The 22,812-nt window shown below is 36.2% G+C and overlaps 2 long non-coding RNA genes across 2 annotated transcripts; one reads left to right on the top strand and one right to left on the bottom strand.

Moving 5' to 3' along the window:
* The first annotated feature begins 5,792 nt into the window (after positions 1-5,792).
* LOC148064521 (uncharacterized) lies at positions 5,793-6,541 on the top strand. The gene is made up of 3 exons (XR_015713392.1): positions 5,793-5,908; positions 6,265-6,352; positions 6,450-6,541. It is a non-coding gene; the product is annotated as an uncharacterized LOC148064521 (long non-coding RNA).
* Positions 6,542-9,011: 2,470 nt separating this feature from the next.
* On the bottom strand, positions 9,012-10,015 carry LOC148064522 (uncharacterized). The gene is made up of 5 exons (XR_015713455.1): positions 9,900-10,015; positions 9,725-9,797; positions 9,561-9,645; positions 9,313-9,476; positions 9,012-9,243 (listed from the first exon to the last, which is right to left on the bottom strand). It is a non-coding gene; the product is annotated as an uncharacterized LOC148064522 (long non-coding RNA).
* Positions 10,016-22,812: the final 12,797 nt, after the last annotated feature.

A 22,812-nucleotide genomic window follows, 5' to 3' on the forward strand; every position in this document is an offset into this window, starting at 1 on the left:
AACCTTTGGTAGAGAAGTCCAGAAACCTTTGGTAGAGAAGTCCAGAAACCTTTGGTAGAGAAGTCCAGAAACCTTTGGTAGAGAAGTCCAGAAACCTTTGTTAGAGAAGTCCAGAAACCTTTGGAAGAGAAGTCCAGAAACCTTTGGAAGAGAAGTCCAGAAACCTTTGGTAGAGAAGTCCAGAAACCTCTGGTAGAGAAGTCCAGAAACCTTTGGTAGAGAAGTCCAGAAACCTTTGCTAGAGAAGTCCAGAAAACTTTGGTAGAGAAGTCCAGTAACCTTTGGTAGAGAAGTCCAGAAACCTTTGCTAGAGAAGTCCAGTAACCTTTGCAAGGGAAGTCCAGAAACCTTTGGTAGAGAAGTCCAGAAACCTTTGGTAGAGAAGTCCAGAAACTTTTGGTAGAGAAGTCCAGAAACTTTTGGTAGATAAGTCCAGAAACCTTTGGTAGAGAAGTCCAGAAACCTTTGGTAGATAAGTCCAGAAACCTTTGGTAGAGAAGTCCAGAAACTTTTGGTAGAGAAGTCCAGAAACCTTTGGTAGATAAGTCCAGAAACCTTCGGTAGATAAGTCCAGAAACCTTTGGTAGAGAAGTCCAGAAACCTTTGGTAGAGAAGTCCAGAAACCTTTGGTAGAGAAGTCCAGAAACCTTTGGTAGAGAAGTCCAGAAACTTTTCGTAGAGAAGTCCAGAAACCTTTGGTAGAGAAGTCCAGAAACCTTTGTTAGAGAAGTCCAGAAACCTTTGCTAGAGAAGTCCAGAAACCTTTGGTAGAGAAGTCCAGAAACCTTTGGTAGAGAAGTCCAGAAACCTTTGGTAGAGAAGTCCAGAAACCTTTGGTAGAGAAGTCCAGAAACCTTTGCTAGATAAGTCCAGAAACCTTTGGTAGAGAAGTCCAGAAACCTTTGGTAGAGAAGTCCAGAAACCTTTGGTAGATAAGTCCAGAAACTTTTGGTAGAGAAGTCCAGAAACGTTTGGTAGATAACTCCAGAAACCGTTGGTAGAGAAGTCCAGAAACCTTTGGTAGATAAGTCCAGAAACCTTTGGTAGAGAAGTCCAGAAACTTTTGGTAGAGAAGTCCAGAAACCTTTGGTAGATAAGTCCAGAAACCTTTGGTAGATAAGTCCAGAAACCTTTGGTAGAGAAGTCCAGAAACCTTTGGTAGATAAGTCCAGAAACCTTTGGTAGAGAAGTCCAGAAACTTTTGGTAGAGAAGTCCAGAAACCTTTGGTAGAGAAGTCCAGAAACCTTTGGTAGAGAAGTCCAGAAACCTTTGGTAGAGAAGTCCAGAAACCTTTGGTAGAGAAGTCCAGAAACCTTTGGTAGAGAAGTCCAGAAACCTTTGTTAGAGAAGTCCAGAAACCTTTGGTAGAGAAGTCCAGAAACCTTTGTTAGAGAAGTCCAGAAACCTTTGCTAGAGAAGTCCAGAAACCTTTGGTAGATAAGTCCAGAAACCTTTGGTAGAGAAGTCCAGAAACCTTTGGTAGAGAAGTCCAGAGACCTTTGGTAGATAAGTCCAGAAACTTTTGGTAGAGAAGTCCAGAAACTTTTGGTAGAGAAGTCCAGAAACCTTTGGTAGAGAAGTCCAGAAACCTTTGGTAGAGAAGTCCAGAAACCTTTGCTAGAGAAGTCCAGAAACCTTTGCTAGAGAAGTCCAGAAACCTTTGGTAGAGAAGTCCAGAGACCTTTGATAGATAAGTCCAGAAACCTTTGGTAGAGAAGTCCAGAAACTTTTGGTAGAGAAGTCCAGAAACCTTTGGTAGAGAAGTCCAGAAACCTTTGGTAGAGAAGTCCAGAAACCTTTGGTAGAGAAGTCCAGAAACCTTTGGTAGAGAAGTCCAGAAACCTTTGCTAGAGAAGTCCAGAAACCTTTGCTAGAGAAGTCCAGAAACCTTTGCTAGAGAAGTCCAGAAACTTTTGGTAGAGAAGTCCAGAAACCTTTGGTAGATAAGTCCAGAAACTTTTGGTAGAGAAGTCCAGAAACTTTTGGTAGATAAGTCCAGAAACCTTTGGTAGAGAAGTCCAGAAACCTTTGGTAGATAAGTCCAGAAACCTTTGGTAGAGAAGTCCAGAAACTTTTGGTAGAGAAGTCCAGAAACCTTTGGTAGATAAGTCCAGAAACCTTTGGTAGATAAGTCCAGAAACCTTTGGTAGAGAAGTCCAGAAACCTTTGGTAGATAAGTCCAGAAACCTTTGGTAGAGAAGTCCAGAAACTTTTGGTAGAGAAGTCCAGAAACCTTTGGTAGAGAAGTCCAGAAACCTTTGGTAGAGAAGTCCAGAAACCTTTGGTAGAGAAGTCCAGAAACCTTTGGTAGAGAAGTCCAGAAACCTTTGTTAGAGAAGTCCAGAAACCTTTGGTAGAGAAGTCCAGAAACCTTTGTTAGAGAAGTCCAGAAACCTTTGGTAGAGAAGTCCAGAAACCTTTGGAAGAGAAGTCCAGAAACCTTTGCTAGAGAAGTCCAGAAACCTTTGGTAGAGAAGTCCAGAAACCTTTGGTAGAGAAGTCCAGAAACCTTTGGTAGAGAAGTCCAGAAACCTTTGGTAGAGAAGTCCAGAAACCTTTGCTAGAGAAGTCCAGAAAACTTTGGTAGAGAAGTCCAGTAACCTTTGGTAGAGAAGTCCAGAAACCTTTGCTAGAGAAGTCCAGTAACCTTTGCAAGGGAAGTCCAGAAACCTTTGCTAGAGAAGTCCAGAAACCTTTGCTAGAGAAGTCCAGAAACCTTTGCTAGAGAAGTCCAGAAACCTTAGGTTGAGAAGTCCAGAAACCTTTGCTAGAGAAGTCCAGAAACCTTTGCTAGAGAAGTCCAGAAACCTTTGCTAGAGAAGTCCAGAAACCTTTGCTAGAGAAGTCCAGAAACCTTTGGTAGATAAGTCCAGAAACCTTTGCTAGAGAAGTCCAGAAACCTCACCACTATCGAACTCGGTGCAGCGTCAGAGTCGCTCTCTTCATTTGAAAGTTAATGGTGGTAGTTGATGGTCGACTTCAACATTTGTTGCAGAAAACTCTTCATGTTCTCACCCTCAGCTCCTTCTGGAACTTGATATATCCGGAGATTTTTTTTTCGCGACCTATTTTCCTCATTCCGGGCTGTCAGGCTCGCTTCTCGTTCAGAAGATAAGGAAGGTTTGTCCGTGTAGCTTCTGTGTCTCTTCACCACAACTTATTGTGTTTGTGTTGTCGCTCCTCCAGCTGCTTGATACCTTGAGTCCTTGAAGTGAAGTCTCCAGTTCAGTCAGAGTCTGGTGTGACTCTGGCCTTCTCTCTTCACGGAGGCTGGTTAGCTCCGCCATTAGCCTCGACTCCGGCTCGTCAGCGATATCATGTTATTTTCAAGTTCTTGTCCAATTCGTCTTGTCGACTCGTTCCCTTTCCTCTGAATGAGGTTGATGTTGTTCGTGTCTTTTTTGACGAGCAAATTCAGTTTAGTTAGTTTTCTTAGTTTTAATGACGGAGCTGAAGTTCTACACTGTTGCCTGTGTCATGGCGTCACCAGAACTCAAAAGTTTATTTTTTAACATTGAATTATTAATATCATCAATACTTTATTTAAAGGTTTCTTTTTTAATATTTAATCATTTAATACTTTATTTAAAGGTTTATTCTTTTAATATTCAATCATTTAATACTTTATTTATTTAAAGGTTTATTTTTTAATATTCAATCATTTAATACTTTATTTAAAGGTTTATTTTTTAATATATAATCATTTAATACTTTATTTAAAGGTTTATTTTTTAATATTCAATCGTTCAGCTGAATCTCAGTGTGTGAAAGAACCACATTTCCCAGAGTGCACCAGCAGCAGCTGCTTCAGTCATTGTCACTAATGAGCAGCACCTGTGAACTGTGAGGTAATGGAGGGTCTCAGTCAGTCAGTCAGTCAGAGAGAGAAGACGCTCCAAGTTCACAACAATGGCTTCAGTCCAAAGACGCCAATGGTCGGTGAAATGTTTTCTTTACTTTGATTTTGTATTCATTGAATGCTTCTGATATGTTCAAATGGATGTTTAACTGCTTTAAATATTAGTTAAGGGACTGAGTTTGGAAAATTCAAGAAATTAGATTTAGTGCTTGTTGATTCATTTAAAATATTTAAGATGTTTAAATTAATTTAAAATGTTATTGTTTGAATGAATTCAACATGTTTGAATGTTTAAGTGAATTTAAAATGAATTTAGAATGTTTAATTTAAATGGATAATTAAAATAGTTTGTTTATCTTTATAGGTTTACAACCTAATTACTGACAATCTGAAAGAAAATAAAAGTGATTGAATTAAACATTTGAGTTTTCCTTGTGTCCTTTGAACCTGAACAAGAGTAAGTAAGTAAGTAAGTAATATATATTTATATAGCGCTTTTCGAGACCAGGGTCACAAAGCGCTTTAACAATCAAAACAATACTCAAAACAGTACATACTTCAAAGATCAAGACAACACCGAGAACAACACAGGAGTTCGAGAAATTCAAGGAAAAGCCTGAACAAATAGAAACGTCTTAAGATGTTTCTTAAAGGAGTCAGTAGACTCCATCAAGCGCAAAGAGAGAGAAGATCGTTCCAAAGCTTAGGAGCAACAGCCTGAAAAGATTTCTCTCCTCTGGTCCTGAGTCGTGTGCGTGGAACCATAAGTAGATTCTGATCCACAGACCTCAGAGCCCGAGCTGGGGTGTAAGGCTGGATCAGATCAGTGATGTAAGGAGGAGCCTGACCATGAATAGCTCTGAAAGTAAGAACCAGAATTTTAAAGTTGATCCTGAAAGAAACTGGAAGCCAGTGAAGAGTTTTAAGGACCGGAGAAATGTGAGTTCTTCTACTAGAGCGGGTCAGAATTCTCGCTGCAGAGTTCTGAATCAACTGCAGACGAGACAGCTCCTTCTTGTTAAGACATGAAAACAAACTGTTACAATAGTCCAGACGAGAAGAAACAAACGCATGGATTACAAGCTCCAGATCATGTTGTGACAGCATTTTCCTAAGTTTAGAGATTTTTCTCAGTTGAAGGAAACAGTTTCTGGTCAGTTTTCTACAGTGAAAAAGAGTTGGACTTGACAGGTTTATTTTTTAATATCAAATCATTTAATCATTTTTAAAGTTTTATTTTTTAATATTCAATTATTTAATACTTTATTTATTTAAAGGTTTATTTTTTATATTAAATCATTTAATACTTTATTATACAATTCACTAAAATAAATTAAAATACTTTATTTACACTAATAGCTCATCCAGACTTTATTTTTCTCATTCATAAAACAATGTCACGTTTGATAAACCAACACGTCCTCACACCCAAGGCGTCACACCGTCCTACGCCGTGCAATGTCCCCCTGGCGTCACTAAGGCAACGCTACAGGGGGGACAAAAACGGCGGTATTTGCCGACCCTGGTCACCCAGTAATATACAGAGCACCCCCCTGCTTTCCTTTGGCTACCGTAATACTACAACTATGAAGCGCAGTTGAAATGTTTAATGTCAACAGTGCGATTCTAACCCTGATTGTGCTTACCGACCTCAAACCACTTTAAGGAGGTACAGAGTGAATATAAATCGGTAAAAATGCTTAATTTTAATTTTTTGAAGCTTGGATTGTTCACGCATCGCGGAAGTCAAGAGGCTCTCGCGGATTAATACATGCTTATTCTTTATAATCCGGTGCTTTTCTATGAAAATAGAATCTTTCATTGAGATTGCATTTATGGACATATGTTTTCTTTTTATTTAGCTTTAGTTTATTGAGCGTCTACGTGACGTTTGTCAACAGTAATCGCGATCCTGCAGAGGTGACGTCACACACGCGTCCAAACGCCGGATGATGACGTCACGCTTGTTTACAAAGATCGATAGCATTTTGTCCACACGTTTGTTCAGTAACTTGACGGAACCAGGTGCGCGTCACTCGTCTATTGAGGTAAGATATCATTATTGCTTTAAGTCGACTCAGAAATAAGGTTTCATTGCGTGTAATGTAACTTTCTGTGGTGCGTTAACACGAGAGCTAGTTCGCTAACACTTAGCTTTTTAAATTATGCTTTTTATTTATTATTCTTTTGTTGTTTTCTTTAAATGAAAGAATATATATAAAATTATAATGAAACATATTTTAAATTCCAGCATAAATAGGTAAACCAGATGGAAACACAATCAAACAATGGATGAAGGAAACTTGGAGAGCTTATCTCTGAATGATCAAGTATACTTGCTTATATTTATTGATTTATTATATTTAAAAGGGAGCACTAGTATGTTTTTGTTTTTGCATGGAAGTGACCTGCAAGAACTGCCCAGAACTCCAGACCTGCTTGACATGAAACCTTTCTCTCTGTGGTTCCTGACAAATGATTTCAAATGTGAAGTAAGTGAGTAAGTAATATTTGTAACACAAACTTGTAAACCTACAGCACATCCCATCATGGAAATAATCTAAAATGCAATTCTATGTTCTTTTCTAGGTGAGATGGAGAAATGCATATCAGGTGCTGGACTAACCATCGGAGGTGGAAGGGGTCAACATGTCAAAAGCAGGTGAGATGTTACATCATACACACTTTGGTCATTAAAATAGTCATGTTTGGTAATAATGATCAATACATTTCTGTGGCAGGACGCACTGACATGCTGACGCTTATGGTCAAGGTTTTCTGTTCTGTTGTTGGAAACACTTGGTTGTGCCCGTCAAGGTGGAAGGTACACTAGACTGAAGAGTCTTTTTCAATAGATTTTACACTTCAAATGATCAGAATCAAACGAATTCATTAATACAATGTTTTCCAGGTTCTGTTGACTTTCGGACAAAGGGGATTCGACGCTGTTAGGGCAGTAAGGAGACGGCAGGAAGTGAAAGATTCTTGAGAAGGGGATGATCCACCTCTGGTCTCTGTCAAGTCGTTGTGATTCCCTGGAAGAGTTGTCTCGCATGGCAGCGTCACAGCAAGGTAAGAGTTTTTTTTAGCAAGTGAAGAACAGAAGTACAGCTGCTCATTCTTATTGTCTTATTCTTATAAGATGCACCATGGGCTTGACTGGTGAGGCTTTGAAGGATCTTCAGAGCCTTTGAGGAGCAGCAGCAAGTCAGCATGACGTCACTCGAACCATGACTCGGACCAGAAACTACTACACACAAGTCTTCGATGAGGACGAGACCATCAACGTCGTGCAGATTCACTCTGATGGTTACTCGTGACATTTGTGACGATCTGTGAACAATTGTTTGATATGAAACCTGTAATAAAGCACAATTTGATTTCATTTTGAATAACATCCCATAGTATTCATCATCAGTGCAGGTAATGTGTTGTGAAAATGACTATTGGTGATTTAGAAGTTGTAACAAAGTCTCTGTTTACCCTGGTTTGAGATCGACATAGAGTTCAACATGAACAATATTCAGGCAAAGCAGACATCATATGTTAATGAATCATGAATTAATTAATGCTTTATTTCAAACATGTTACATAAGAAAGTAAACTTAAGACAAACAAACAAAACCAATGACATTAGTCAAACAATAATTATAGTCAAAACAATATTTACCCAACAGGTCCAAATTAAGAAGGATGAAGCATAAGCTCATTTATACCTAACCCTTCACTACTCAATTATTAACCATCAACACCCAAAGTACATAAACAAACAAACATGCAGCAAAACACAGTGGAGATATTTAAGATATAAATAGAGATAAACCAGTGCTTTCTTGAAATCGACACACTTGCAATGACTTTCATAATGTTGTCATTCCATGTGATATGGGTAACAGCAAAAAAATGATTTAAATCATCAGTAATCATCGTTTAAAATAGCAACTGAAGAGCTATTTGTAAATTACACTCAAACTATGAAATAGAAGACAGCACGTCTAAAAGCTTTGTGAGACCCACAGTACATGTTTGAACTTTAAAATATACATATTTATGTTATTGATAGGTGACTCAGGACTGCTGTTATACTATCAGAAAACTACACACACCAACATGATTAATTTGTTTGTAGTGGCCTGTGCTACATCAAAGGGTTAATTCTCTAACTTCAAGAGGCATGAAGGCCGTTGTAAAGCTGATATTTATATGACACATTCAGATGGTCTCCTACTATCCTGTGAGAAGTGTGGTTCAATGAGTCCAAAAATGAGGGAGATGTTGTCATTCTTCTGTCAAGATGGTCTCTAAGTGTAACAGAATATGCAGACCCTGATCCTTCAGGAATGGACTTAGGCAACTTTTTTTCTAACCAGACCTCAGAGCTGATATTTGGATGTGTTATTCTAGACTCCATTCTGAGTTGAGCTGTGGTGGTTTGATGTTGCTATGAACTTCCTGTGCCCCATGGTATCATGGGAAACTTGGAGAAATCTGGACTTTGAAGCTCTATAAATCGACCATTGTTAATTTAAATGATCTGAAACTTTTAGAGGTTCTTCATGTTCCATTTGTACACATATATGTTCAAGGGTGTTTCTCTAGGTGCTTCCTGAAGCTACTTCCGGTTTGGGAGGGATTATCATTATGGTTCTACCAGCATATGATTTTACAGGTGTCAGAGGTCACACAGACCAAGTTTCATATGTCTGAGGGTCACAGAGGTCACAAAGAGCAAAAGAGCAACAGTCATGAAAACCACGTTTTTGGCCCCAGTTCATTCCCAGCGGCCCCTGGGGGTCTGAAAATGAGCATGACACAATTAATGTACATGTTATTGATTACCAATGTATGATTATGTTTGTACTTATGCAATACATATTATTGATTACATGTGATTATAGATGTAATTATTCCCAATATTAGTTAACTTTTAACTTTTGACACTGGACAAGCTATTAACTCCAATATGAATATTGTACATGAGCTGCTTTTTATCAACCTGTCATAATAAAAGATATGAACTGTTATCATAAAAACTTTATTTTAATTTTTTAAGCATTCATTGGTATCAATTATAGGCATCTCTGAAGTTACAACTGCATTGATCATGTTGGGATGAATACTATGCGAGCATTATTCAAAATGATGTCAAATTGTGCTTTATTACAGGTTTCATATCAAACAAATGTTCACAGATCGTCACAAATGTCACGAGTAACCATCAGAGTGAATCTGCACGACGTTGATGGACTCGTCCTCATCGAAGACTTGTGTGTAGTAGTTTCTGGTCCGAGTCATGGTTCGAGTGACGTCATGCTGACTTGCTGCTGCTCCTCAAAGGCTCTGAAGATCCTTCAAAGCCTCACCAGTCAAGCCCATGGTGCATCTTAAAAGAATAAGACAATAAGAATGATCAGCTGTACTTCTGTTCTTCACTTGCTAAATAAACTCTTACCTTGCTGTGACGCTGCCATGCGAGACAACTCTTTCAGGGAATCACAACGACTTGACAGAGAATTCCATAGGTGGTTCATCTCCTTCTCAAGAATCTTTCACTTCCTGCCGTCTCCTTACTGCCATAACAACGTCGAATCCTCTTTGTCCGAAAGTCAACAGAACCTGGAAAATATTGTATTAATGAAGTCGTTTGATTCCGATCATTTGAAGTGTAAAATCTATTGAAAAAGACTCAGTCTAGTGTACCTTCCACCTTGACAGGCACGACCGAGTGTTTCCAACAACAGAAGCCAGAAAACCTTGACCATAAGCGTCAGCATGTCAGTGCGTCCTGCCACAGAAATGTATTGATCATTATTACCAAACATGACTATTTTAATGACCAAAGTGTGTATGATGTAACATCTCACCTGCTTTTGACATGTTGACCCCTTCCACCTCCGATGGTTAGTCCAGCACCTGATATGCAGCACTCCATCTCACCTAGAAAAGAACATAACATTGCATTTTAGATTATTTCCATGATGGGATGTGCTGTAGGTTTACAAGTTTGTGTTCACTATGTTACAAATATTACTCACTTACTTCACATTTGAAATCATTTGCCAGGAACCACAGAGAGAAATGTTTCATGTCAAGCAGGTCTGGAGTTCTGGGCAGTTCTTGCAGGTCACTTCCATGCAAAAACAAAAACATTCTAGTGCTCCCTTTTAAATATAATAAATCAATAAATACAAGCAAGTATACGTGATCATTCAGAGATAAGCTCTCCATGTTTCCTTCATCCATTGTTTGATTGTGTTTCCATCTGGTTTACCTCTTTATGCTGGAATTTAAAATACTTTTCATTATTATTTTATATATATTCTTTCATTTAAAGAAAACAACAACAGATCAAATCCCTCATCCAAAAGGGTTAAAATAAACGTATACTTATATACTTAAATACAATAAATATGTTATCTGTATTAATATGCGGAAGTGATAAATGAAATCAACATCTTGAATATTAATAAAATAAATCGCCTACCATGACCCACCAATATAGAAAACTTTTTATTGGAATATAAATATATTTTCGTCCTTCAAAATAACAAAAAAAATACGTGCGTGAGTTACATTATAATTTAAAAAGCTAAGTTTTAGCGAACTAGCTCTCGTGTTAACGCACCACAGAAAGTTACATTACACGCAATGAAACATTATTTCTGAATCTTAAAGCAATAATGATATCTTACCTCAATAGACGAGTGACGCGCACCTGGTTAAGTTATGCACAAACGTGAGGATAAAATGCGATCGATCTTTGTAAACAAGTGTGACGTCATCATCCGGAAGTTGCGTATGCGGCAATTTGAAAACTTTTTAGCTGACGCTAAATTTAAACTAAACTTAATTCGGTCTTTATACAAGCACACATCTACAATTGTATTCATGGCGCTTTTAAACAAACAAGCACAATATCTCATTTTATTCCTGTGGTGTGACGTCACCGCTGCAGGATCAGTTGATTAGCATGTGTGACGTCACCCCTGCAGGATCGCGATTAATGTTGACAAACGTCACGTAGACGCTTATAATCGCAGCTAAATAAAAAGAAAACATATGTCCATAAACGCAATCTCAATGAAAGCTTCTATTTTCATAGGAAAGCGCACCGGATTATAAAGAGGATCAAGCGAAATAGCACAGACTTTATTTTACTCATTCATAAAACAATGTCAACATTATGGAGTTGAAACACCTAAAAATATACAATATAGTCACTTTTCTAAACTTAGGAAAATGTTGTCACAACATGATCTGGAGCTTGTAATCCATGCGTTTGTTTCTTCTCGTCTGGACTATTGTAACAGTTTGTTTTCATGTCTTAACAAGAAGGAGTTGTCTCGTCCGCAGTTGATTCAGAACTCTGCAGCGAGAATTCTGACCCGCTCAAGTAGAAGAACTCACATCTCTCCGGTCCTTAAAACTCTTCACTGGCTTCCAGTTTCTTTCAGGATCAACTTAAAATTCTGGTTCTTACTTTCAGATCTATTCATGGTCAGGCTCCTCCTTGATCATCACTGATCTGATCCAGCCTTACACCCCAGCTCGGGCTCTGAGGTCTGTGGATCAGAATCTACTTATGGTTCCACGCACACGGCTCAGGACCAGAGGAGAGAAATCTTTTCAGGCTGTTGCTCCTAAGCTTTGGAACGATCTTCTCTCTCTTTGCGCTTGATGGAGTCTACTGACTCCTTTAAGAAACATCTTAAGACGTTTCTATTTGTTCAGGCTTTTCCTTGAATTTCTCGAACTCCTGTGTTGTTCTCAGTATTATCTTGATCTTTAAAGTATGTACTTTTTTGAGTATTGTTTTGATTGTTTAAGCGCTTTGTGACCCTGGTCTCGAAAAGCGCTATATAAATAAATATTACTTACTTACTTACTTACTTTTACAGGACCTTTTAAGCATGTATTAATCCGCGAGAGCCTCTTGACTTCCGCGATGCGTGAACAATCCAAGCTTCAAAAAATTAAAATTAAGCATTTTTACCGATTTATATTCACTCTGTACCTCCTTAAAGTGGTTTGAGGTCGTAAAGCACAATCGGGGTTAGAGTCGCACTGTTGACATTAAACATTTCAAGTGCGCTTCATAGTTGTAGAATTACGGTAGCTAAAGGAGAAGAGCGACACGTCACGTCACGTTACCATGGCAACGAAGAGGTGGGCGACGCGTCAAATGTAATCAGGGTTGTTTGAATTCGACGTCAGGGGGTGCTCTGTATATTACTGGGTGACCGGGGTAGGCATATACCGACGTTTTTGTCCCCCCTGTAACGTTACCTTAGTGACGCCAGGGGGACATTGCACGGCGTAGCACGGTTGACGCCTTGGGTGTGAGGACGTGTTGGTATCTCTAGGTAATGTTTTTACATGTGTATCTCTAGGTAATGTTTATACATGTGTATCTCTAGGTAAGGTTTATACATGTGTATCTCTAGGTAATGTTTTTACATGTGTATCTATAGGTAATGTTTTACATGTGTATCTCTAGTTAATGTTTTTACATGTGTATCTCTAGGTAATGTTTATACATGTGTATCTCTAGGTAATGTTTTACATGTGTATCTCTAGGTAATGTTTTTACATGTGTATCTCTAGGTAATGTTTTTAACATGTGTATCTCTAGGTACATGTTTTTACATGTGTATCTCTAGGTAATGTTTTACATGTGTATCTCTAGGTAATGTTTTACATGTGTATCTCTAGGTCTTGTTTTACATGTGTATCTCTATGTAATGTTTTTACATGTGTATCTCTAGGTAATGTTTATACATGTGTATCTCTAAGTAATGTTTTTACATGTGTATCTCTAAGTAATGTTTTTATATGTGTATCTCTAGGTAATGTTTTTACATGTGTATCTCTAGGTTATGTTTATACATGTGTATCTCTAGGTAATGTTTAACATATGTATCTCTAGGTAATGTTTATACATGTGTATCTCTAGGTAATGCTTTTACATGTGTATCTCTAGGTAATGTTTATACATGTGTATCTCTAGGTAATGTTTATACATGTGTATCTCTAGGTAATGTTTTTACATGTGTATCTCTAAGTAATGTTTTTACATGTGTATCTCTAGGTAATGTTTTTACATGTGTATCTCTAGGTAATGTTTATACATGTGTATCTCTAGGTAATGTTTATACATGTGTATCTCTAGGTAATGTTTTTACATGTGTATCTCTAGGTAATGTTTTTAACATGTGTATCTCTAGGTACATGTTTTTACATGTGTATCTCTAGGTAATGTTTTACATGTGTATCTCTAGGTAATGTTTTACATGTGTATCTCTATGTAATGTTTATACATGTGTATCTCTAGGTAATGTTTTAACATGTGTATCTCTAGGTACATGTTTTTACATGTGTATCTCTAGGTAATGTTTTACATGTGTATCTCTAGGTAATGTTTATACATGTGTATCTCTAGGTAATGTTTATACATGTGTATCTCTAGGTAATGTTTTTACATGTGTATCTCTAAGTAATGTTTTTACATGTGTATCTCTAGGTAATGTTTTTACATGTGTATCTCTAGGTAATGTTTATACATGTGTATCTCTAGGTAATGTTTATACATGTGTATCTCTAGGTAATGTTTTTACATGTGTATCTCTAGGTAATGCTTTTAACATGTGTATCTCTAGGTACATGTTTTTACATGTGTATCTCTAGGTAATGTTTTACATGTGTATCTCTAGGTAATGTTTTACATGTGTATCTCTAGGTAATGTTTTTACATGTGTATCTCTAGGTCTTGTTTTACATGTGTATCTCTATGTAATGTTTTTACATGTGTATCTCTAGGTAATGTTTATACATGTGTATCTCTAAGTAATGTTTTTACATGTGTACCTCTAAGTAATGTTTTTACGTATATGTGTATTTCTAGGTAATGTTTATACATGTGTATCTCTAGGTAATGTTTTTACATGTGTATCTCTAGGTAATGTTTATACATGTGTATCTCTAGGTAATGTTTATACATGTGTATCTCTAGGTAATGTTTTACATGTGTATCTCTAGGTAATGTTTTACATGTGTATCTCTAGGTAATGTTTATACATGTGTAACTCTAGGTAATGTTTTACATGTGTATCTCTAGTTAATGTTTTTACATGTGTAACTCTAGGTAATGTTTTACATGTGTATCTCTAAGTAATGTTTTTACATGTGTAACTCTAGGTAATGTTTTACATGTGTATCTCTAGTTAATGTTTTTACATGTGTATCTCTAAGTAATGTTTTTACATGTGTATCTCTAGTTAATGTTTTTACATGTGTATCTCTAAGTAATGTTTTTACATGTGTATCTCTAAGTAATGTTTTTACATGTGTATCTCTAGTTAATGTTTTTACATGTGTATCTCTAAGTAATGTTTTTACATGTGTATCTCTAAGTAATGTTTTTACATGTGTATCTCTAGGTAATGTTTATACATGTGTATCTCTAAGTAATGTTTATACATGTGTATCTCTAGGTAATGTTTTTACATGTGTATCTCTAGGTAATGTTTTTACATGTGTATCTCTAGGTAATGTTTATACATGTGTATCTCTACGTAATGTTTATACATGTGTATCTCTACGTAATGTTTTTACATGTGTATCTCTAGGTAATGTTTATACATGTGTATCTCTAAGTAATGTTTATACATGTGTATCTCTAGTTAATGTTTTTACATGTGTATCTCTAGGTAATGTTTATACATGTGTATCTCTAAGTAATGTTTATACATGTGTATCTCTAGGTAATGTTTATACATGTGTATCTCTAGGTAATGTTTTTACATGTGTATTTTTTTTATTTTTTTTTAATTTTTTAAACATCTTTTTATTGATTTTCAGATATTAAGACATACATATTGAAACACACACACAAAATAAGTAAAATAAAAGGTATAATACAAAGACAAAGGAAGATCCCACCCTCCACCCCCGTAGAAAACCACCCCGCGGTCTCAGAGATCCAGACCCCCACCCACCTCTTAACAATCAGGGCTTGACAAAGACAGATGAATAAAATATAACAATGGTGAAAACATTCTTGTATATATATATACACACACATAAAACAAATCAACTCAAAAAAGGAACAATGATGCATAATAGTATACATTGATACAAACAGACAAAAAAAAAAGAAAAAAAAAAAAGAAAAAACAATTCTCCATACATATGGTGGTAAAAATAAAAATATAACCCAAACTGTTAAAGTATTATGTAAGGTTCAGCTGCATGAACGGAGACCAGGTTTCATGGAACTTCTCCAGACAATTTGACCGACTGTATTTTATTTTCTCTAACTGCAACATAGAGAGAAATTCTTGAATCCAACTCTTAAATGATGGTGGCTTGTCTGACTTCCACTGCAGAAGAACACGTCTGCTGCCATCAGTGAGGAAAATGCATTTGCGTTTGCATGTGCTGTATTTACAGAGAGGTCAGGTGGAGGTACTCCAAATATACACATGTGTGGAGAAGGTGTTATTACTTTTTTACACATGTGGGAAATACATTCAAATATTCTACTCCAGAAACCTTTGAGTGATGGACAATGCCAGAACATATGACCCAAAGTAGCTGGTCTGTGAGAACATATTAAACAATGTGGACTGACGTCTGGGTAGATTTTAGCAAGTCTCTCATTTGAATAATGCAAACGATGTAACACTTTAAATTGTATGAGACGTTGCTTTATGCAGTAAGATGACGAATGGATACACTCTAAGCTACACTGCCAGAAACTTGCAGATCATTTAATGTTTAAACCTTGTTCCCAGGCTTAGTTTTGTCCCATGACAGAGGTTTGACATTTTGCATGATCCTATATATTTTGGAAATATTACCTTTTATGTGTGGATTTAAGGAAAGAATCTCATTGCATGTGTTGTTGGATTGCACAAGTGGAAATTTAAGATATTTATTGGCAAAACTCCTGACTTGGAGATATCTGAAGAAATTACTTTTATGCAGATTGTGTTTTTGTTGTAAATACTCAAATGTTAGAAAATTATTCTTTTGATCAAGTCTTTTAGAAATACCAGTCCACTACTGTGCCAGACCTGGAAACCAGTGTCCATCTCCATCCGTTTTTCCCACCATGCACCAACACAAAATGCAAATTTGCACACATTTGCTCCCCAGTAATAGAACATAAAGTTAGGAAGACCAAGTCCTCCCTCCAACCTTGGAATTTCCAGAAAACATTTTTTCATTCTTGGCACAGATCGGTTCCATATAAATGCAGAAATTAAACTGTCAAGTTCCTTAAAAACAGATTTGGGTAAATAATAAGGAATCATTTGAAAGAAATAGAGGAAACGGGGAAGAACAGTCATCTTTATAGTGTTCACCCTTCCTGCTAATGAGATTGGTAAGTGGCTCCACCTTAAAAGGTCATTTTTGGTTCAAACAGAGTTTTGAAGTGATTGTGGAAGAAATCTTGGTATACATGTGTAATCTTTAAACCCAAGTAGGTACATTTGTTTGTTAACTGAAAGGGGAAGATATTATAGTCGATTGATTTTGCCAGATCATTGATTGGAAATACAGCACTTTTTGAAAAATTTAATTTGTAACCTGAAATGTGACCAAATATTTTTAATATTTCAATAACTCCAGGTATTGAAACTACTGGATTAGACAAATAGAAGAAACGGTCATCAGCATATAGTGAACATTTATGAATTTCTTGTTCCTCAACAAGATTTCCTCCTCTTTCCTCAGAGCCAGAGGCTCAATAGCTAAATCAAAAAGAAAAGGTGAGACAACAACCCTGTCTTGTTCCTCTGTAAAGTTTAAAATACGTTGATGTTATTGAGTTAGTGTGTACTGCAGCCACTGGTGTGGAATATATTATTTTGATCCAAGATATAAAGTTCGAACCAAAACCAAATTTTCCCAACACTGTAAATAAGTATTTCCACTCCACCGATCAAATGCTTTTTCAGCGTCAAGTGAGATAACGACTTCTGGCATTTCAGTGGAATGGGAATTATATAAAATATTAAGTCAACGTCGCATGTTAAAGAAAGATTGCCTACCTGGAGCAAAACCAGTCTGGTCAGGGTGGATTATTTTGGTCACTGTTTCCAGACGACGAGACAGAACTTTAGTGTGAATTTTATAGTCGCAGCAGAGAAGGCTTATGGGCCGGTAAGGTAAGGTAAGGTAAGGTAGGGTAAGGTAAGGTAAGGTACGAGCCACATTCTCGCGGATCTTTTCCTTTTTTAGGTATAACTGTAATAGTTGCCTGATTCATTGTTGGTGGTAGTTTGAAAGTTACAAGTGTTTCTTCAAATAATTTACTTAAAATAGGTGAAAGTTTATTGAAAACATTTTATAAAATTCAGTGGGGAATCCATCTGGACCAGGTGCTTTTACGCTTTGCATTGAGTTTATAGCTAGAGTTATTTCCTCTGTTGTTATTCTGGAGTCTATAACAGATTGTTCTTGTTTATTAATTTGGGGAATTTGCATATATTTTATAAAAAGTCCTCAATCTCCAATGATGTTGCAGAAGTCTCAGAGGTATAAAGGTTGCTATAACATTTTCTGGTCATTAATAGTTTGTGGATGTACGGATGTCAAACCCTCAGCTGTATTCATTTCAGAAATTATACGATTTGCTGCCGTTTGTTTGATTTGGTGACAGTAGTCGAGCCACTTTGTCACTGTGTTCATAGTAGGTTTGTTTTGTTTTCAGGAGGAGTCTCTCAATTTGGACAGTGGTTAAATGATTGTATTCGGCTTGTAATAATTGTCTTTCATTGAATAAGGATGGATTAGGCTGAGATGCACATTTTTTATCTAATTGTAATAATTTCTGCTGTATCTCATTGAGGCGTTTAGTTCTTTCTTTCTTGACATTTGCTGAAAATGAAATAATTTGTCCCCTTAGATAAGCTTTGAGTGCCTCCCAGATTGAAGTGTAGGACATTCCGGGAGTAATATTGATGTCAAGAAAGAAATCAATTTGATCCGAGAGAAAATGTTGAAAGTTTTTGCTTGACAATAAGAGCGGGTCAAGACGCCATGTGCGTTGAACTGGTGCACTGTCTGGAAATGCTATGTCCAGTTGGACTGGTGCACTGTCTGGAAATGCTATGTCCAGTTGGACTGGTGCACTGTCTGGAAATGCTATGTCCAGTTGAACTGGTACACTGTCTGGAAATGCTATGTCCAGTTGGACTGGTGCACTGTCTGGAAATGCTATGTCCAGTTGGACTGGTGCACTGTCTGGAAATGCTATGTCCAGTTGAACTGGTACACTGTCTGGAAATGCTATGTCCAGTTGGACTGGTACACTGTCTGGAAATGCTATGTCCAGTTGAACTGGTGCACTGTCTGGAAATGCTATGTCCAGTTGGACTGGTGCACTGTCTGGAAATGCTATGTCCAGTTGAACTGGTACACTGTCTGGAAATGCTATGTCCAGTTGGACTGGTACACTGTCTGGAAATGCTATGTCCAGTTGAACTGGTGCACTGTCTGGAAATGCTATGTCCAGTTGAACTGGTGCACTGTCTGGAAATGCTATGTCCAGTTGAACTGATGCACTGTCTGGAAATGCTATGTCCAGTTGGACTGGTGCACTGTCTGGAAATGCTATGTCCAGTTGGACTGGTGCATGATGGGAAATCACAATACTGTGGTATTGGCATTTTATTACACACGGCAAAATTCTGTTGTCTATCAGAAAAAAGTCTATCCTCGAAAACGATTGGTGGACATGTGAAAAAAAAAGAATATTGTTTGGTAGTGAGGTTTAATTTCCTCCAGGGGTCAGTAAGTGCATAAGATTGTTTAATGAGATTTACTGTATTTGCTGATTTTGATAAATTATTTTGAAGTTCAGTGGAGGATCTAACGTTGGCTCAGGTACGAGATTAAAGTCACCTCCTAAAATGATGTTATATTTGTTAGGATCTGGAATAGTTGCTATTAGTCTAGAGAAGAAGTGAGGATCAGTTAGGGCCATAAACATTAACTAGTGCCACCTCAGTTCCAGACAATCTACCCACGACTATGACATATCTTCCCTTGTTATCAGATGTGACATTGGTGAGTTGAAAACAGACTCCTTTTCTAATAAGTATGGCAGCTCCTCTTGACCTATCCCCATAATTAGAGTGATAAACATGTTCTATCATCCCCTCTTTAACTTTGAGTGTTCTTCTGGACGTAAGTGTGTCTCTTGTAAGAACATTATCTCTCCACTTAATGACTTCAGGTGTGTAAGAACCTTGTTACGCTCAATAGGATGTTCACTCCTTTTACGTTCCAGCTTATAAAAGGTGTTGAACCTAAAGACAGTGGGTTGTGACTCATATTTTAACATGGGTGTAAATACAGTATACAGTATACAGTAACTGTATGGAGTAAACAAAACAAACAAAAACAACAACAACACATAATGCTCTTGAACAAAAGAGAACAACACACACACACACACACACGTGACAATCTTCTCCAAAAAAAAAGGAGAGATCGCACAACCTACCGTAAAAGGTATCTGCACTAACATGCTCAGGAAGCTAAAGTTGCTCCAACAGAAGTTAATACAAGTAAGGCTCACTTCAATTATAGTATTATTTATCATAAACATCTAATGACAATAAGAAGGACTCACATGATTGGTATTTAAATAACCAGCATCAACAAGGATAAAGGAGAACATCAAAATAACATTCACTTGTATTAAACGTGTAGAAAAAGTTGAATCAGTTGCTATAATGTTGTTAAATCACTGTCTCACCGGAGTGTCTTCACGCGTCACGTGTCTCCACTGATGTTTTTGTTGACATACTCGCGCCTCTGCAGCAGTAGAAGGATTTCTACACGTTCTTGTACGTGATTCTGAAGCGCGCAGGATAAGCAAATCCGAACCGAACCCCGTCCACTCCACGTAGCTTTCATGGCGGAGAGTTCAGAGGTCGTGGACCTGTATTCTTTGAGCTGCGCTCGCGCTGCAACAATATCCGCTCGAATCACCGCCATCTCACTCTCCAACACTGCTCGAGCTTCTGTTTGAAGAAGCTAAATCCTTGCGCACCGAAGATAGTAGCTCCATCTTGAGCGACTCGGTGACGCGTCGGGTGTCGAGACACTCTTTCAGGAAAGCTACTTCAATGGAGCTCGAGGCTAAAGTCGAAGGCCTCGTGGCTTGAGTCGTTGTTTGCCTACCTTTGCTTGATTTACCAGCCATTTCGCAGTTTCCATTTTTAAGGTATATGGCTTAGCAAAGGTAAAATTCGAATATTTTCCAAAAAGTGCCCTGAAAAAATTACTTTTATTGATTCGTTCTGTGGAGCTCCAAAAAACTTGTCTAGTCCATTGCTATGCTCAGCAGCGCCCCAAAGGTTTATTTTTTAATATTCAATTATTTAATACAGTATTTATATAAAGGTTATTTTTTTAAATATTGAATCATTTAATACTTTATTTATTTAAAGGTTTATTTGTTTAATATTCAATCAGTTAATACTTTATTTATTTAAAGGTTTATTTTTAAATATTCAATCATTTAATACTTTATTTAAAGGTTAATTTTTTAATATTCAATAATTTAATACTTTAAAGTTTTTTTTTTTTTATTTTGAATCATTCAATACTTTATTTAAAGGTTTAATTTTTAATATTCAATCATTTAATCCTTTTTTTATTAAAGGTTAATTTTTTAATATTCAATCATTTAATACTTTATTTAAAGGTTTATTTTTTTAATATTCAATCATTTAATACTTTATTTATTTAAAGGTTTATTTATAAATATTCAATCATTTAATACTTTATTTAAAGGTTTATTTTTTTAATATTCAATCACTTAATACTTTATTTAAAGGTTTATTTTTTAATATTCAATCATTTAATACTTTATTTAAAGGTTTATTTTTTTTAATATTCAATCATTTATTACTTTATTTAAAGGTTTATTTTTTAATATTCAATAATTTAATACTTTATTTATTTAAAGGTTTATTTTTTAATATTCAATAATTTAATACTTTATTTAAAGGTAATTTTTTAAATATTCAATCATTTAAAACTTTTTTTTATTAAAGGTTTAATTTTTAATATTCAATCATTTAATACTTATTTTATTAAAGGTTTAATTTTTAATATTCAATCATTTAATACTTTTTTTTATTAAAGGTTTATTTTTTAATATTGAATCATTTAATAATTAATTCATATAAAGGTTATTTTTTTAATATTCAATCATTTAATACTTTATTTAAAGGTTTATTTGTTTAATATTCAATCAGTTAATACTTTATTTATTTAAAGGTTTATTTTTAAATATTCAATCATTTAATACTTTATTTAAAGGTTATTTTTTTTTATATTCAATAATTTAATACTTTATTTAAAGGTTTATTTTTTAATATTCAATCTTTTTTTTTTTTTTTTTTCTGTTTATTCAAACTTTACAAGATGCAGTCACAGAAGAAGAAATAAGAAAACAAAAAACAAAAACAAAACAAAATAATATATACACAGAAAAAAGACAAACATGCGTGAAAACAAAGATAAAATAATAAGAAAAAATAAAACAAAAGCAGCCAGTCCAGTACACCTCTATCTTGTGATATTACAGTCAAATCAAATTTTCAATGTTGAAACTTTCCGAAAAGATATAGAACATTTTCCATATTTTCCAAAATTTGTCCAGTTTACCTTTCACACAAAAACTTATTTCCTCCAAGGCTACATAGAAAGTCAATCCTTTCAGCCATCAGGAGATACTGCAAGCAACAACATTTTTCCAGGAAAGGGCAATGCATCGCTTTGCTTCAAGAAAACAAATGTTAAGTAACGTCTTCATGTTTCTCGAGGTCACAAAATCAGCAGGATAGACATTCAAAATACAGAGTTTTGGGTTCAATGGAATATCCTTCCCAGTCATTTGTCCACTCAATTCTACAACCTTCTTCCAAAAAGAAAGCACCTTTGGACACATGCAGTGAAATAGTGACCCCTTATGCTCATTGCATTTTATACAGGTGTCTGGAATATTTGGATGAAAGCGGTGTAGTTTAGCAGGTGATATGTATTGTCTAGTTAACCATTTATATTGAAGCAACTTGGAGTTTGAATTCACTGATTGGGTTTGAGCTGAAGTGCAAGCCTGCCTCCATTCATCTTCGGTTACATCTTCATTTAAATCCATTCTCCAGGCTTGTAAGGTAGTCACTGATGACTCCTTGCACCCATCCACACAAAGTTTATACAAAAGAGATATTTGACCTTTGGGATGTGAATGCTTTACAATAACCTCCTCCAGAACAGACAGGGCAGGAAGAGCCAGGCCAGAGCTTTGCTTGGATTTAATATAGCTTCTAATTTGAAGAAATTTGAAAAAATGTTTTTTGGGAATGTTATATTTTAGGCGGAGCTCTTCAAATGACATTAGTTGATGATCCTTATATAAATCTGAAATTGTACTTATTCCTTTTATGGCCCAGACTCTGAAGCCTGGGTCTTCCCTTCCTGGATGGAAGTCATCATTACCATATATTGGTGAAAACTGTGACAGTGCTGTAGCTTCCCCCAAATGTGTTTGTGTGCGGTACCATATGTCAGTTGAGTTTCTCAAAAATGGGTTTTTGGTCTGTTTTAAAAGTGTTTTCTTTGCTGCCGAGTAAATGTATAAATGAATGGGAATTTTGAGCGTTTGGGACTCCATTGCAACCCAGGCTGGAGGGTTTGTTTCAAAGTAAAACATTACAGCTCTAACCTGCGCAGCCCAAAAATATATGTTAAGGTTTGGGACTTGAAGTCCACCTCTGTCGTATGGCAGATACAAAAGCGAGAGTCTTATTCTTGGTCTTCGTTTATTCCATATAAAGTTTGTAAAGATTTTCTTCAGTGCCTGAAAGAAGGATTGAGATGGAGACAAGGGAATTGATTGGAAAAAGTACAATATTTTGGGGAGAAT

This window comes from Callionymus lyra, chromosome 15 (genome assembly GCF_982586985.1).
Source record: "Callionymus lyra chromosome 15, fCalLyr1.hap1.1, whole genome shotgun sequence".
NCBI lineage: Eukaryota > Metazoa > Chordata > Actinopteri > Syngnathiformes > Callionymidae > Callionymus > Callionymus lyra.